Here is a 15,058-nt window from a genome sequence, read left to right as displayed (position 1 = left end):
CAGTCTCACTGCCTCCATGGGGTTAGGGAATACTGGGGCTTCGCCATTCAGGGGGGCTGCAGGACGAAAGTGGTGGGGTGCAGTGAAGCTTCCCGGGCTGCTGTATCAGTTGAGGCATTCCCGAGCGTGACAGGGTCTGTGGCAGAGGTATGGGTTGCACATTTTATAATCACTTTGGCGGAGGGTAACTGGAGAGCTTCCAGGAGTTTGGAGATTAGCATAGCCTGGTGCAGTGGCCTCCCTGCTGAAGTGATGAATTGGAGATGTGTCTCTACAGTGTGCCAAAGTCTTGAACAACTCCAAAGGCACAGCTGGAGTCAGTGAAAATGTTGGCCGTGTGACCCTTTGCAATGATGCAAGCCGTAGTGCGCATGAATAGCATCATAGCCTGTGCGGATGTACCATCTGGTAGTTCAGGTGATTCCAGGATTATGAAAGGGGTGCACACGGCATACCCTGATTTTGTGCACTGGTCTGTTGGCCTGAAGGAGGACCCATTCATAAAGAATTTGAGGTCAGGGATGTCTAACGATATTTTCATACTTGAGGGTGCTGGGTGATGAACTGATTAACGACATCTAAACAGTCATGGTCGTCCGCAGAGGAGTCCTGAATGAGTAGGAGCAGGGTGGCAGGGTTTACGGCAGAGGCACACTGTTGAAACAGGTTAGCTTTGGACAGTAAATCGACCTCATAGCCAGTTCTCCGGGTGGCAGTGGAAAATTGGTTACTGCTGAATTTAGCAACAGAGTGACAGAATGCTGAACCAACACAGTTCAGGTGTGATCGAGCACGATGGGGGTTCTGATCAGCATTAATCAATGCTGATACATTCTGGGTGTTCCTTGTATGGTTTGGACAGGCTTGATTATCTATGTTCTTTGTGGCCATACTGTGGGTAGGCAGGGTGGCAGATCTTTTCACACAATCTTGAAACTTTCATAGATCCCTGTGTCTTTTCCAAGCTCTGCAGACCTGGTACATCCAGTCATAAATGGTGATGGACACATGAAAAACAGAGGAGGACGGTCTGCAAATATCCCACAGCCAATGTTAGAAGAGCCTGTTCATCACTGAAAAATGCAAGGCAGATGAAGCTGCACTATCTTCAGCTAGAAGTGGATGATTTGCTCTTCTTCGTCGTGATGCCCACAGAACCATCAAAGACAATCTTCAGACGATTCGATTTTCTGCTGATGAAATTAAGGAAAAATTGAAAGTAATAGGTGCAAAAAGCCCTGATATTATTTCTGCAATTGCACTAAGGGCTTCGTGCTGCACAATAAACCATGCCCATGGGGAAGCTCTTTCGGTGCAGCTCATGATATCTGACATCTCTCTCACAATGTGGAAAATTGCTCAACAGTGTTCAGTCTGCTCAGAGGTGTATAATTACAATTTACCCAATTGGCACGGCCTCAGTGTCAGCGCGAGTGTCAAATTGGCAGAAGTTCTCTCTGACAAAACTTTCAAATAACGCTTCAGTCAAAATTGGCATCGATCCACATTGTTCCTCGTCTGCCACTGACACTTATTTACTCCAGTTGTCTAAGTTAGGTTGCAGCTTCTTTACCTCCCTCTTAGGCTCATTCCTGAAGAAGGGCCTGTGCCCGAAACGTCGAATCTCCTGTTCCCTGGATGCTGCCTGACCTGCTGTGCTGTTCCAGCAATAAAGTTTCAACTTTTTATCTCCAGCATCTGCAGACCTCACTTTCTCCTCCCTCTTATTCCAACTTACTGTTCCCTGTCAGGGCTCCCATTTTCCATCCATGCCAGGATATTTGCCCCAATCTCGTGTGCTTTGATTTTGCACTCGAGACTTGTGACTTAATCAAAAATGTTTTGAAAAATCCAAGCGTGAACAGATTTTCTTTATCTACCACTAGGCTTGTCAAACGTGGATTCCCATTTCAACCTACATTAAACTTTTCTCTGTGAATTGATTTTTGGTTAAACTAATACACAAAGTTCCCTGGCATTGCATCCTTTGTAATGGAATCTCACATTGTCCTGACTCTTTATATGTGGTGAACCAGACTGCAAATTCCGTTGACTCCTTGCCACCCTTATAACTCAGAGGGTTCTATTTGCTGCTGTCAAATCCGTGCCAGCATCATCCCGAATTTGGATGATGACAAGCAAAACCTTCATTATTACAATGCCCATCGCCTTTAATAACCAAAGATGTGGACTAATCAGGCGTTGGAGATTTATCAGAATTCAATCCAAATGATGTCTCCAAAAGTGTTCATTAATTAATTTCATTATCTATTCTTTTTGCTTTCTAGACGTAATTTTGCAGGCATTTACGGGTTTTTTTTTAAATATTTGCTTCTGTGGAGATAGAACTGGAGAAGTTCCTTCATAGTCATGCAATTTTCATGTCATCTGTTCTTTTCTCTCTCCCTTTAAATCCATCCTTCCGAGTATTAGACATCACAACTCTGGGGAAAAATATTCAGGCAACCAAAACCATCTATTCATCTAAAAATATTATGGCGTTCTCTCAAAACTCCTCTCAGTTACTCTAGAGAAAACACCCCAAGTATTTCTGGCCTTTCCTTATAGGCCATGGGCCTTCCCCATGATCTAGTCCATAAAGCATCCTGATAAACCTCATCTGTACTCTCCCAAAGCCTCCACGTTCTTCTTCTAACCTGGTGAAAAGAATTGAATGCGGTCGAACCAAAGTGCTAAGTGCGGTCGAACCAAAATCTAAAAAACACGCAAAAGGACACCCTGAATATTGTCCTCAATCCATTGAACAACAAAGGCAGGCATGCCAGATGTCTTCTTAAAAAGCCTACCTATTCCATTGCCAGTTTCAGGGAGTTATGGACTTGAAATACAATATCCCTTTCTAATTAATGTTATCAGGACCCAGCCATTTACTGTACACTTTTCCTTTACATGTCATTTACACACCTCATGCTTACCCGGATTAAACTGCTTCAGCCCATATCTGCAACTACAGTATATACCGCTATAATCTTTGACAAGCTTCTACACTACCCATAACTCCACCAATCTGTGTATCGTATGCAAACTTAGTACCCGCTTTTTTTTTCCACAATTTGTTTCGGGTAGGTTGTGGCTTACAGACCTTATTGAGTTCTTTGAGAAGATTAGCAAATAGGTGGATGAGGATAAAGCGGTTCATGTGCTGTATATGGATTTCAGCAAAGTGTATGCTAAGGTTCCCGGCGATAAGATTTTGCAGAAATTACAGAAGTGTGGGATTGAGGATGATTTATTGGTTTATAGAACATAGAACATAGAAGAATACAGCGCAGTACAGGCCCTTCGGCCCTCGATGTTGCGCCGTTCCAAGCACACCTAACTTACACGAGCCCAATATCCTCCATATGCCTATCCAATGCCCGCTTAAATGCCCATAATGAGGCAGAGTCCACCACTGCTACTGGTAGGGCATTCCATGAACTCACGACTCGCTGAGTAAAGAACCTACCCCTAACATCTGTCCTATACCTACCCCCCTTAATTTAAAGCAATGCCCCCTTGTAATAGCTGACTCCATACGTGGAAAAAGATTCTCACTGTCGACCCTATCTAAACCCCTAATCATCTTGTACACCTCTAGCAAGTCACCCCTAAACCTTCTTTTCTCCAATGAAAACAACCCCAAGTGCGTCAGCCTTTCCTCATATGATCTTTCTACCATACCAGGCAACATCCTGGTAAACCTCCTCTGCACCCGTTCCAGTGCCTCCACATCCTTCCGATAGTATGGCGACAAAAACTGCACACAATACTCCAGATGCGGCCGCACCAGAGTCTTATACAACTGCAACATGACCTCAGGACTCCGGAACTCAATTCCTCTACCAATAAATGCCAGTACGCCATATGCCTTCTTCACCGCACTATTTACCTGGGTGGCAACTTTCAAAGATCTGTGTACATGGACACCAAGATCCCTCTGCTCATCCACACTACCAAGTATCCGACCGTTAGCCCAGTACCCCACCTTTTTGTTACTTTTACCAAAGTGAATCACATCACACTTAGCTACATTCAACTCCATTTGCCACCTTTCTGCCCAGTTCTGCAGCTTATCTGTATCCCGCTGTAACCTGCCACATCCTTCCTCACTGTCGACAACTCCTCCGACTTTCGTATCATCCGCAAACTTGCTCACCCAACCTTCTAACCCTTCCTCCAGGTCATTTATAAAAATGACAAACATCAATGGTCCCAAAACAGATCCTTGCGGAACATCGCTAGTGACGGCACTCCAAGATGAATCTTTGCCATCAACTACTACCCTCTGTCTTCTTCCAGCCAGCCAACACCTAATCCAAACCTCCAACTAACCCTCAATGCCATACCTCCGTATTTTTTGCAGTAGTCTACCATGGGGAACCTTATCAAATGCCTTACTAAAATCCAAATACACCACATCTGCCGCTTTCCCCTCATCCACCTCCTTAGTCACCTTCTCAAAGAATTCAATAAGGTTTGTGAGGCCCGACCTGCCCTTCACAAAACCATGCTGACTATCCTTGATCACATTATTCCTATCCAGATGTTCATAAATCGTATCCCTTACAATTCTCTCTAAGACTTTGCCCACAACAGAAGTGAGACTCACCAGCCTATAGTTACTAGGGTTATCCCTACTCCCCTTCTTGAACAAGGGAACCACATTTGCTAGTCTCCAATCTTCTGGCACTACTCCTGTAGACAACGAGGACATAAAAGTCAAGGCCAATGGCTATGCAATCTCCTCCCTTGCTTCCCAGAGAATCCTAGGATAAATGCCATCAGGCCCAGGGGACTTATCTATTTTCACCCTTTCCAGAATTTCCAACACCTCTTCTCTACATACCTCAAAGCCATCCATTCTACTTAATTGTGACTCAGTATTCACATCGACAACAATGTCCTGTTCCTGAGTGAATACTGACGAAAAGTATTCATCCAGTGTTTCCCCAATCTCTTCTGCCTCCACACGCAACTTCCCACTACTATCCTTGACTGGACCTATTCCTACCCTAGTCATTCTTTTATTCCTGACATACCTATAGAAAGCCTTAGGGTTTTCCCTAATCCTACCAACTAAGGACCTTTCATGTCCCCTCCTTGCTGCTCTTAGCTCTCTCTTCAGGTCCTTCCTGGCTACCTTATAACTCTCAATCGCCCCAATTGAACCTTCACGCCTCATCTTTACATAGGCCGCCCTCTTCCAATTCCTTATTAAACCACGGCTCCCTCACACGACCCTATCCTCCCTGCCTGACGGGTACATACTTATCAAGGATACTCAATAGTTGCTCCTTGAACAAGCTCCACATATCAATTACGCCCTTACCTTGAAGCTTACTTTTCCAAGCCACACATCCTAAGTCATGCCTCACCGCATCATAATTTCCCTGCCCCCAGCTATAACTCTTGCCCTGTAGTGCACACTTATCCCTCTCCATCACTAGAGTAAAAGTCACCGAATTGTGGTCACTGTCCAAAAAGTGCTGACCTTCCTTTAATTCTAACACCTGGCCTGGTTCGTTACCCAGAACCAAATCCAGTATGGCCTCACCTCTTGTTGGCCTATCTACATATTGTGTCAGGAAACCCTCCTGCACACATTGGACAAACACTGACCCATCTAACGAACTTGAGCTATAGCTTTCCCAATCAATATCAGGAAAGTTAAAGTCCCCCATAACAACCACCCTATTACTTTCACTCTACTCTTGAATCATCCTCGCAATCCTTTCTTCTACGTTTCTAGGAGTATTAGGAGGCCTGTGAAAAAACTCCTAACAGGGTGAGCTCACCTTTCCTATTCCTAACCTCAGCCCAAACGACCTCAGATGGCGAGTCTTCATCCATCGTCCTTTCCACAGCTGTAATACTATCTTTGACAAGCAATGCCACACCTCCCCCTCTTTTACCCACACCTCTGACCATACTAAAACATTTAAACCCTGGGACCTGCAACAGCCAATCCTGTCCCTGTTCTACCCATGTCTCCGTAATAGCCACAACATCGAAGTCCCAGGTATCAACCCACGCTGCAAGTTCACCTACCTTATTTCGTATACTTCTTGCATTGAAGTATACACACTTCAAGCCACTTTCCTGTTTACAGGCACCCTCCTTTGAAATTGCTACCATGTTCCTAACCTCCCTCCACTCCAGTCCCTGCACCCAAAAGCTACAGTCTGGGTTCCCATGCCCCTGCAAAGTTAGTTTAAACCCCACCCCCCCAAGAGCACTAGCAAACCTTCCACCAAGGATACTGGTGCCCCTCACGTTCAGGTGCAGACCATTCTGTTTATAGAGGTCCCACCTTCCCCAGAAAGAACCCCAGTTATCCAAATACCGGAATCCCTCCCTCCTGCACCATCTCTGTAGCCACACATTTAACTGTTCTCTCTCCTTATTCCTCGAATCTCTATCACGTGGCACGGGTAACAAACCAGAGACAACAACTCTGTTCGTTCTAACTCTGAGCTTCCAACCTAGCTCCCTGAAAGCCTGTCTAACATCCTCAGTGCTCCTCCTACCTATGTCATTGGTGCCAATGTGGACCACGACTTCGGGCTGCTCCCCCTCCCTCTTAAGGACCCGGAAAACACGATCAGAGACATCACGTACCCTTGCACTTGGGAGGCAACATACCAAACGTGAGTCTCTCTCGTTCCCACAAAACCGCCTATCTGTGCCCCGAACTATCGAGTCCTCAATTACTATTGCTCTGCTCTTCTCCACCCTTCCCTTCTGAGTAACGGGGACAGGCTCCGTGCCAGAGGCCTGAGGCCCGTTACTTACCCCTGGTAAGTCATTCCCCCCCACAAGTATCCAAAACGGTATACTTGTTCTTGAGGGGAACGGCTGCAGGGGGTCTCTGCACTGGCTGCTTCCTCCCAGTCCCCCTCACTGTCACCCATCTATCTGCCATCTTTGGAGTTACTACTTCCCTAAAGCTCGATCTATGACCCCCTCTGCCTCCCGAATGATCCTAAGTTCATCCAACTCCAGCTCCAGTTCCCTAACACGGTCTTGGAGGAGCTGGAGTTGGGTGCACTTCCTGCAAGTGTAATCAGCAGGGACGTCCATGGCATCCCTCACCTCAAACATGTACTAGGAGATCCAAATCCCTTTCAATGTTAGCTCAACCCAATTCTTGGGTCTATGTACACTGGTCAGCGTGCAAACGCGATTCCAACTGTAGACTTCTGGCTTCAGAATTCGTTGCCCTGCAGGGACCTTGGATGTCTTCGCAGAAGAAAGCAACAAAAAGCACCAGCATTCCCTTTTGTCGATCAACATTTCTCCATGAATCCTTTTTCAAGTGGTCTCCTTTCCTCGCACTTGGTGCACGATGTCACATCTGTCCGTGTTACCCTTCATCTGACACGTTTTTGCCCATTCACTCCAGTTGTCTCAATCACCTTGTAAGCTTCTTTACATCACTTTTTAAATAGGAATTGCTAATTGTAGTGTCCAAAGCATCAATTCCTATGATGCTCCATAAGCCGTCAAGTTGAACAAACAATGTTTAATTCCTACTCAATGTTTACTGCCAGTTCTTCCATTCTAAAACCATATCGATATTGGCCCCAATTTCACAGGTTGATTTTGCAACTTGAGACTTTGTCAATAATCTTACTCTAAACACAAATGCATTATATCCCTTATTTCGCCACTACGTGTACAGCAGTCAGTTTCTCAAATCTGATTCCCATTTCATACATCTATGTTGATACTATCTGTGCCCATTACTTTCAGTCCCAATGATTTCTACAACATCGTTTCATTACTAATTTCATTCTGTTCATTTTTTCTCAGCAGACCGGGGTTTCCTGATGCTGCTGGGAAGATTGTTCTGTTTTGTTTCCTTCTATGAAAACGTAACTGAAGCAGTTGCTACACAGTCCTGCCATTGCCCTGATCACTATTTTTCATTCTCTGATGTTAGACTGTAGGGAAGCTGCATTTGTTTTCTGTTTTCTTTCCCATTTACATACATTTAGAAGATATTACCCTTCACTCTCGTAACCTTTGTTAATATACCGTTCACAAACCCAGCAACTCCTGGCATAAACTGATTTATAATGGATCTTACACAACCAAACAATTGCAGAAGCACAGTCTCTGTACCATCAGAAATACTGCAGGATCTATATTAGTTCCACTTTCCTACACGAGACCAGCAACCCTGAAAGTTATGACATTTCAAGTGCTCATCCAAATACTTTTTAATGGTGTGAGATTACCCACTGCACCATCCGTCTCAGGAAGTCCTTTCCAGACCACATCGTATTCTACGTTTAAAAAGTCTTCAATTTAAGCATCAAACGCTTCATTTTAAAATTGTGTTCATTGTACTTGACCCTCTACTAAAAGTAACAAATGCTGTCTATTCACCCTGTCTATACCCCTTATAAACGTACACTTCTGAATCAAGTCCCCGCCCCGAGCCTTCTTAGTTACAAAGCAAAAAAACCCAACTTATGTTGCCTCTGTCCATAGCTGAGCTGCTCCATGCCATGAACGTCCTGGTGAATCTCCTCTGTACGTCCTCCAGTACAATCACATTTTTCCTGTGATGTGGTGCACTGAACTGTACACAGAAATCCATTTGACCTAACCAATCCCATGTACATCTCTTATATTCTGTACCTGAATGAATAAATGCTATGCTTACGATCTCCTTTGCCTTGTTACTTAGTTATTATCCAATCATGTCACATTGAGGGATTCTTGGAGAATCACCCTCTGAGCTTCCTAGTGTGCTGCCATTCATTGAATAGCTCCCAGGTTGGTTCCCTCTTCCAAATTGTATCATCTGTGATGTGGCACGGTGGCTCAATGGTTGGCACTCCTGTCTCACAGAACCAGGGACCCGCATTTTTTTGCATCCTTGGGCGACTGTCTGTGTGGTGTCTGCACGTTCTCCCAGTGGCTGCGTGAACTTCAATTAGTTGCTGCAGATTCCTCCAACAATCAAGACATGTATATGTTAGGTAAACTGGCAATGCTTAATTGCCTATAGTATTCAGGGATGTGTTGTTTAGGTGCTGTAGTTGGGGTACGTTTAGGTTAACTGGGTAGGAGAATGAGTATGGATGAGTTACTGTTTGGCGGCTCGGTGTGGACTTATTGGGCTGAAGGGCCTGTTCCCACTTTGTGTGGTTCTATTCTATATATATATATATATATATATATATAAAATCGTGGAACATTATACCTTCCTTATCACTGTCGAACACCCAGCAAATTTTTGTGTGAAGCTCAAACTTATCACAATCCCTCCAACCCATTCCACATTGACATCCGCATCACTAAAGAATATGATAATAATACGGGACACAGCAAAAACCTTGTGGTTCATCAGGGGTCAATGCCCTGCCACTAAAACAAAATTAGATGTAGCTTGACAAATTACTCTAGATACTTTTTTATCTAGATTTTGCTTTTTTATCTATTTCCCATGTCGAGTTTTGTCAAAAGACTTGCTAAAATACCATATAAGCGGCTTCCTCGAGAAAAAAATATCTCTGACAACGTCATGCTAACTATTCCTGATCAAACATTGTTCATCTTGATAGAGGTCAATTTTCTCCTTTCCTATTTTCTCCAATAGTTTCCGCAATACTATTGGGTGAAGGCCCTTCCCTTCTTGTCGACAGCAGCAGCCTGTGATAGAACTCACACAGACCTGAGCATTTGCCCAATTTTACACCAGAAAAAGCCTCCAATCCCTGCTGTCATCTTTTACAAACTGCTCAAGAGTTTCACAATCCAACCTCTTAAATTCTGCACTTACATCTTCCTTCTCACAAGGAGAACAGATGTGAAGCAGTCATGTAACAATCCATCAGTGTTTTTCAGCCTTCACATACAGATTGCTCCCTTAATTCCTAATTGGGCCTAAATAATTTCCTGGTATTCTCCTCCGCTTGGTGCAAACTGGCTTGGAATTCTGCCTATCCATGTCTGCTCTCACTTCTGCATGCCGCTGTGCTACTCAGTTCTCTCTTTATGAACCGTCTAATATTCACTGCGATCACCACTCATTCTTTGAAACTCCAAAGGACACAGGCGGAGTGTCCTCATCAGGCAATCTTGACATCTGATGGATTTATCGAGAGAATGTCCATTTTACTTCCTCTGTGGTCATTATATTCTCTCTTGAAGGTAAACGTAACGTCCTCCCTTTCATTTATGTATTTTCCACCAAATAACATTCGGTTCAATTGTTTCTACAGTAGGCTTTCAATTATGACTTTTGTTTCTTTCTATTTATTTATTTTTTGAAATTGCGTGTCGCTGGCTGGAAAGCATTGATGGCGTATCCCTATTTGCCCTGGAGAAAATGATGGTGAGCTGCCTTCTTGAATCGCTTCACTACACTTGCTGTGGGTTGACCCACAATGCAAATAGATAGGTGATTCCAGGATTTTGACCCACTTCAAATGGCAGTTCATACCATACGCGCATGACCCACTGCGTGAAAAAAGTTACAGCTTAGGTCTCTTTCATATCTTTCTCTCTCACCCTAAACCTATGCTTCTAGTTTGTGACTCCACCACTGGAGGGAAAATACATGATTTCCCACGCACAAAGCCATGTTGACTGTCCCTAATCAGTCCTTGCCTTTGCAAATAAACGTACATACTGTCCCACAGGATTCCGTCCAACGACTTGCCCACCACTGATGCCAGGCTCACTAGTCTATAATTCCCTGGCTTGTCCTTACCACCTTATTAAACAGTGGCACCATGTTAGCCAACCTCCAGTCTTCCGGAACCTCATCTGTGACTATCCACGATACCAACATCTCAGTCAGAGGCCCAACAATCACTTCCCTAGCTTTCCACAGAGTTCTATAGATACACCTGATCAGCTGCTGGGATCTATCCATTTTTACGTGTTCCAAGACATCCAGCACTTCCTCCTCTGTAATGCGGACATTTTTCTAGATGTTACCATCTATTTCCCTACATATTATACTCTCTATGTTCTTTGCCACACTAAATACTGATTCAAAATACTCGTTAACAATCTCTGCCATCTCCTGCGGCTCCACACAAAGGCCACCTTGCTGATCTTTGAGGGGATCTCCTCTCTCCCTATGTTACCCTTTTGATCTCAATGTATTTGTAAATTGGATTCTACTTAATTCGATTTGCCAAAGCTATGTATGTCCCCTTTTTGCCCGCATGATTTCCCTCTTAAGTATACTCTTCGTGCATTTATACTCTCGATCTATCCTGTCTATACCTGACATATGCTTCCTTCTTTGTCTGAACCAAAACCTTAATTTCTTTATTTATACAGAATTCTCTACACCTAGTGGCCTTTCATTTCACCCTAACAGGATATACTTTCGCTGAACTCTCGTTATCTAATTTCTGAAGTCTTCCTATTTTCCAACCGTCCCTTTACCTGCAAACATCTGCGTTCAATCAGTTTTTGAAAGTTCTTACCTAATACCGTCAAAATTAGCCTTCCGCTAGTTTAGAATTTTAATTTTTAGATCTGGTCTATCCTTTTCCATCACTATTTTAAAACTAATAGAATTATGGTCGCTGGCGCTATAGCGCTCCCCCACTGACACTTCATTCACCTGCCCTGCCTTATTCCCCAAGAGTAGGTCAAGTTTTGCACCTTCTCTAGTGGGTGCATCCACATACTGAATCTGAAATTTTTCTTTTACAGACTTAAGAATTTCCTCTCCATCTAAATTCTTAACGCTACGGGAGTCCCAGTCTATGTTTCACAAGCTAAAATCCGCTACCATAACCATCCTATTATAGTTACAGATAACTGAGATCTCCTTATAGATTTATTTCGCAATTTACCTTTGACCTTTAAGGGGATCTACAATGCAACCCCAATAAGGTGCGCATACCTTTCTTATTTGTCAGTTCCATCCAAATAACTTCCCTAGATGTATTTCCAGGAATATCCTTCCTGCAGCATTTGTATCCTGAAACATTACGCTGCCTGTCCTGTCCGTCCTGAGCCATGTTTCTGTAATTGTTATGATATCCCAGTCTCATGTTCCTAACCATAACCTGAGTTCATCTGCCCGCTCTATTAGGCCTCTTGCATTGATATAAATGTAGTTTAATTTATCAGTCCTACCTTGTTCTCTGTTTTGTCCCTGCCTGTCCTGATAGTTTTTACTCACCGTTGTCCTCAACTGTACCAGTCTCAAATTCAAATCTTTCCTCACTATAGCCCAGGTCCCCTCGCACCGCGCCTTGCTAGTTTAAATCCTGGCGAGCAGCTCTAGCAAATCTCCTTGCCAGTATGTTAGTCTCCTTTCAACTTAGATGCAATCCGTCCTTCTTATTAAGGTCACGTCTACCTCAAAACAGCTTGAAATTATCCAAAAATGTGAATCCTTCTCCCATCCACCAGCTCCTCAGCCATGCATTCTCCTGCTATTCCTGCCCTTACCAGCTCATAGTACCAGGGGTAACCAGATATTGCTACTCTCAAGGATCTCCTTTTTAACTTCCTGCCTACCTCCCTGTAATCACCCTTCAGAATCTCAACCTTTTCCCTTCCAATGTCATTGATTCCAATGTGGTCAATGACCTCTGTTGACCCTTCTCCCCCTTGAGAACATTATGCACCCTGTCTGAGACATCCTTGATCCAGGCAACGGGAAAGCAACACAGCATTCTGATTTTTCGCTGCTGGCCACAGAAGCATCAGTCTGCACCTCGGACTAGAGAGTCCCCTAAGAAAATTCATCACTTGGAACCCGACGTACCTCTCATTACGTCAGAGCCAGTCTCAATACCATAAACTTGGCTGGTCGTGCTATATACACCTGAGAATCCATTTTCAGGAACTGCATATTTGTTTGAAATGGGGATCACCACTACCTGCCTACCTCTCTTACCTTTCCTGGTGTTAACCCATCTATGTGACTGTATCTGAAACTTACCCCCTTCCTTTGACTGCCATCCATCGCACGCCCTTGCTCTTGTAAATTCCTCATTGCCTCTAACTGCCTCTCCATCTGATCCATTACATATGATAGGATTTGCAACCTAAGGAATTTATTGCAGATATAATCCTGCATAACCCGTAAACTCTCCCTAAATTCCCAGATCCGACAAGAACAGCATAGCACTTTCGGGCCATTTTTGCTAGTTTCAATCTACAGACCCGAAAAATAGCACTGTGTGATTCTGCTATAAAACACTGCTCAAGGTTAAATTAATACTTATAGCTTATATTTTAAGATTAATTAAGAGTCATAGCTCCATAACATATAATCAAGAACGAACCCAATTTACTCACTACTGCAAGCTTATTTTAAGACCACGCTTGGTGTTAAATGTTCTCGGGAGGAGTGACGGGCAATTGACATGGCACCTGATGTGAATATGTTGGTCTGATAGGCGAATTGGGTCAAGAGTTGCAGGGAGTTGATAGATGCCCTGACTAGCTTATCAAGCTCTTCATAATCACCAAAGTTAGTGCCACTGGGAGGTTGTCATTGAGACATGCTGCATGAGCCTTCTTAGGCACAAGAATGATGTTGGTTCTCTAGAAACAGGCATGGACAGCAGCATACTGAAGGGAGAGTTTGAAGATGTCCGAGAAGACCTCTTCTAGTTGATCTGCGCATGCCCTGGATTGTTACTCGATCGCTTTCCTTGGATTCACATGAAGGAAAAATGATCAGACCTCTGATTCAGTGACTGTTGGGATAAGTTTGTCAGGACTTGTCAGAATGGGCGTTATCTCTCCGTCAATATTCTGCTCAAAACGTGTATAGAAAGCATTGAGACGGTGTGGGAGGTGTATGTCACCCTCTTCTATCTTGCACTGGTTGTTTTTCGAACCTGTGATGTAATGCAGTCCTTGCCATAGACGCCGGGTGTCTGCCTGGGTCTCCAGTTTGGATCAGTACTGGTCATTCGCTGTCTGAATGGCTCTGCGAAGGTCATACGTGGATTCCTTATATTTGAATGGGTCTCCTGATCTGAAGGCCCCACGCTTGGTTTTTAGCAGTTTCTCTATGTTCTGTTTCATCCAGGGTTTCTTGTTGGAGAACACCTGATTTGACATCCTCGGTATGTAATCCTCCACGCACTTGCTGATAAAGTCTGTGACGGTGGTGATGTACTCGTCCAAGGTACATGTGAACTGTTAGAACATGGCCACATCAGCCGATTCCAGACAGAACGGGAGTTGACCCTCTGCCTCCTCCAACCAGCACCGGACCTGTATTCGTGAGTAGGTCTCTTGCTTGAGCTTTTGCCTGTAACCCGGGAGAAGAAACATGGCATTGTGGTCAGAGTTCCCGAATTGAGGGCTGGTGATGGAGTGGTAGGCAACTTTCGCAGTGGAGTAGCAGTGGTCTAAAATGTTCTGGCCCCTGGTGGGGCAGGTAAAATTCTGGTGGTACTTGGATAACACATTCCTTAGATTGGCTTGATTGAAGTCGCCAGTTACAATTAACAGGGCCATGGGCTGTTCCGTCTCCAGGGTGTTAGTGGTGGAGTGCAGCACATCCAGGTCTTCCTCAACATTTGCTTCTGGTGGTATGCACACAGCAGTTAGTATAGCAGAAGTAAATTTTCGTGGTAGATAGAAGGGGTGGCATTTGATGGGGAGGAATTCAATGTTTGGGGAGCAATGGCTGTACAGGTATGGAATGTCCACACACAATAATTTTTGGACTAAAGATCAAACCTCTCCACCCTTGGTCTTACCAGAGTATGCTGTGCGGTCCATAGAATGTAATGAAAAACCATCAGCCTGAAGTGTGCAGTCAGGAACAAATGGTTTCAATCAGGTTTCTGGATTAATAGTCGAACAATACTACCTCCCGACAAAAACATTATTATTCTCTTCGGTTTCACTGTTTATTTCTAAGTATCTAATATCACGGTCTTTATGACATATTCCAACAGATTCTACATTAGGGATACACCACGTTATAGGTCCGTAGTTAGTCAATCTTCTTCTACTTCACTTCCATCTGTAATGATCCAACGATCTTTATAACTTTGCAGATTCCCAGACTGGCTTCCTGTCTTTGCAGAATGTTTCGGAA

The 15,058-nt window shown here is 44.1% G+C and overlaps 1 long non-coding RNA gene across 1 annotated transcript in view; it reads left to right on the top strand.

Moving 5' to 3' along the window:
- LOC122562493 (uncharacterized) overlaps positions 1 to 14,169 on the top strand; it is a 35,400-nt gene extending 21,231 nt beyond the window's left edge. Inside the window, exon 3 of the long non-coding RNA XR_015760643.1 lies at positions 14,036 to 14,169. This is a non-coding gene — a long non-coding RNA (uncharacterized LOC122562493). The remainder of the gene's footprint in view (positions 1 to 14,035) is intronic.
- Positions 14,170 to 15,058: the final 889 nt, after the last annotated feature.

Source organism: Chiloscyllium plagiosum, unplaced genomic scaffold (genome assembly GCF_037043375.1).
Source record: "Chiloscyllium plagiosum isolate Xiang-an unplaced genomic scaffold, Cpla_swu_hap1 HiC_scaffold_20, whole genome shotgun sequence".
Classification (NCBI taxonomy): domain Eukaryota; kingdom Metazoa; phylum Chordata; class Chondrichthyes; order Orectolobiformes; family Hemiscylliidae; genus Chiloscyllium; species Chiloscyllium plagiosum.
This window is presented reverse-complemented; position numbering and strand designations above follow the sequence as displayed.